We start from the raw sequence: 3,438 nt of genomic DNA, 5'->3' as shown, positions 1-3,438 counted from the left end.
TAAAAACATAGGGGGAGTGAGGTGCAGACCCGCCCCGCGGCGCCCCCCGGTGGCCCCCCGGGAAAATGAAAAAAAAAATAAACAAATTTGAATAGCCACCCGTGAAGTAAAAACATAGCGAGAGTGAGGTGCAGACCCGCCGCGCGGCGCCCCCCGGTGGCCGCCCGGGAATTTTAAAAAAATAAAATAAAAAATTACAAATTATATGCCACCCATGAAATAAAAACATAGGGGGAGTGAGGTGCAGACCCGCCCCGCCTCGCGGCGCCCCCCGGTGGCCGCCCGGGAAATGTTTAAAAAAAAAAAATGACATAGCCACCAAATGAAATAAAAGCATAGGGTGAGTGAGGGGCAGAGTCGCGGCGCCCCCCGGTGGCCGCCCCGGGAATTAAAAAAAAAAAAAAAATTCTATAGCCACCCATGAAATAAAAGCATAGGGTGAGCGAGGTGCAGACCCGCCCCGCCTCCCGGCGCCCCCTGGTGGCCGCCACTGGAATTTAAAAAAAAAAAATTATGTAGCCACCCATGAGACAAAAAAAAACACAGGAGGAGTGAGGTGCAGACCCGCCCCGCCTCGCGGCGCCCCCCGGTGGCCGCCTGGTAAAATAAAAAATGTAAATAAAATTGTATAGCCACCCGTGAAATAAAAACATAGAGGGAGTGAGGTGCAGTCCCGCGGCGCCCCCCCCCCCCCCCGGTGGCCGCCCTGGAAAGTTTTAAAAAAAAGTAATTCTGTAGCCACCCATGAAATACAAACATAGGGAGAGTGAGGTGCGGACCCGACCCGTCCCGCGACGCCTCTGCGGCAGCACCCCGGGAAATCTGAAAGAATATGAAAAAAAATAGCCTCCCATGAAATAAAAACATAGAGAGAGCAGGGTGCAGACCCGCCTCGCGGCGCCCCTGCAGCAGCACCCCGGGAAGTTTGAAAAAAAAAATAAATAAAAATAAAATAGCCACACGTGAAATAAACAACACGGGAGAGTGAGGTGGAAATTTGAAAAATAAATAAATAAAAGTAAAATAGCCACACGTGAAATAAACAACACGGGAGAGTAAGGTGGAAATTTGAAGAAAATAAATAAAAGTAAAATAGCCACACGTAAAATAAACAACACGGGAGAGAGAGTAAGGTGGAAATTTGAAAAAAAAATAAAATAAAATAGCCACACGTGAAATAAACTGCTTCCTCCCTCACTGCAAAATCTAGTAGCCAGGCATCAAAATCTGGTAGCCAAGGTAAACTATCCCCTGGGATTTGTTGAGCCCTGCCCTAGGTATTTTAATAAAATATTTCGATATATTTTAAAAAGTTTTTTTAAACTTAAATTTAAAAAAAAATTACAATTTCTGTGCGGTTTTGACAAAAAAAATTGTCAGTTAAGTGGTTAAACAAGGTCTCTCAGGAAAGTGTATTCAATCTATTTTTTTGGGAAGGTTCTTAACTTACTTTGAAAGTGTTACATACCAATTTCAGGGCGTCAGTTTTGCTTTTCGGCCACTGTCTCGCTGTTCTACCTGAGGGCCACAGTGAACCATGGGCAGGGGGGGGGGCAACGGTTGGGGGTGCACTTTGTCACCGCTAATCTGTATTGAAGAGCAGTGGTAAGTGGATAATGCGCATGTGTGGAGTGTGGCTGGGGCTGCCCAACAGCTCCAAGAGCACTAGGCAAGCCCCCAGCATGATGAGAATGCAGTCACGCCCCAAAAATTTGTTAAATAGGGGGCGTGGCCTTGTACATTATGAGGCCATGTCCATTTTTGGGCACACTCCTTTGATGTGTACACGAAAGTCCTGATCCTGTCATCCTCAGTGTTGGGAGGTATGCAATTACAAGGCTTCCATGGGAAAACCCTAGTTAAGGAAAACTACAAAGGACCTGTGGAAACAAGTGGCCATTTTACCAAACAAATAAAGTTCTGGATGGATGAACAGAACATGGGCCTTATTCAGGGGTGGATGCAGTGGTGATATCTACACAGTTGGCCAATTTGTTTCTACTGCGCGGCATGTGTCTGAGTCGTGTTGAAAGGCGTGCACCCCTGTGCTGCCACCCTCCAGGCCTGTACAGGTACAGGACACGCCGAAGCTCAGCTAAGAGAGGTTTGACCTCTGTCATGCGCTACTGCACAGGCGCAGCATCTCCGCACTTCACTTCTTCACTGCGTCCATGAAGACAGGTCGAAAAAGGAAACGTTCATCACTTAAGAGTCGCAGTACCCAGCTGTATGCGCGCATATACACTATACCACCACTATTGTACACTAGACCACCAGCACCCAGCAATACCCTGAGCTCCAGGCTGTCACATATAGAATATTATACCTACCGCTGTTACACCTGTAATATTCCCTCTGTCATATGCTACCTGTTGTTCTACTTGATGTAACAATCTAAGAACTGGGTAAGTATACCACATGTGGACTAATCTCTACCAGCACCAAATACTGCATACACACTAAACCATTTACATGGCAATTTGTTTTCTAAAAACCTCTCAGAAATTGTTGAGTTCTTTTTATGAATTAAAGAATACCTATTTATATCTATTTATAACTTATCCAACACACATTTAGAAGAAAACACATTTTTTGGAAAACACGTAACATTAACATTTATTTTTATCATATCGGTCATATGTAGATATATCAGACTATCGATGTTCAGACCATCAGTACTCTGATTTCACCAACGGCTGCACCTTTGAGCAGCCATCAGGCAGGGCCAGACTTGCCAACTGCCAATTCTGGCAAAAGCCAGAAGGGCTGATGGCCTCTGGGCCCGTTCGTGGAGTGCAGCTGCAGTTGCACAGGGCGGAAGTCGCTTTCCTGACTATGAGCTCAGGGCGAGGGAAGAGATGTTGGCAGTGATAGGCCGGTGTGATCTGCTCGGCCGGGAAGAGATGAGGGGTGCCGCAAGGCCAGGCCACCGTGACTCGTAGCATGCCCCCTTGAAACTTAACACCCCTTTTGCGAACAGGGCGGAGTGCCATGGCTGATCTATAGCCCAAGTCCGTCCCTGCCGCCAGGTATATACCAATGTGCTAAGGGGTGGTCAATTGACATTTCCCCAGCGGTCATAGAGAAGAGCAATGTGATCAGCAGTGATCAGCAGCAAGGCAGACACTGGGGGAGGGTGCAGGGATGCAGAGGGGCCAGAAGGTCTCTCTGCTATTGGAGGTTGCTGTAAGATTATTTTCCGGCAGCCATTCACTGTGCTTTTCTGGCAGGTAACATCTTTTATTTTACTCCGCCTCCCAGCAACCACAGTATGATTGTGCTTGTACTTTATATACAGTACACATTCCCAATCACAGTGTTCACTGACTGCCACTTGCATTTTCTCTTCCAGTGACTGGCAGTATGAATAGACAGAGGGAGAAGTTGATGCGTTGGGGCAAATGTATAAAACAGTGTTATGCGCATAAATTCATGTTT

Source organism: Taudactylus pleione, unplaced genomic scaffold, assembly GCF_031769625.1.
Source record: "Taudactylus pleione unplaced genomic scaffold, aTauple2 ptg000053l, whole genome shotgun sequence".
Taxonomy (NCBI): Eukaryota; Metazoa; Chordata; class Amphibia; order Anura; family Myobatrachidae; genus Taudactylus; species Taudactylus pleione.
The sequence above is the reverse complement of the archived record's forward strand: the minus strand, read 5'-3'. Positions refer to the sequence as shown.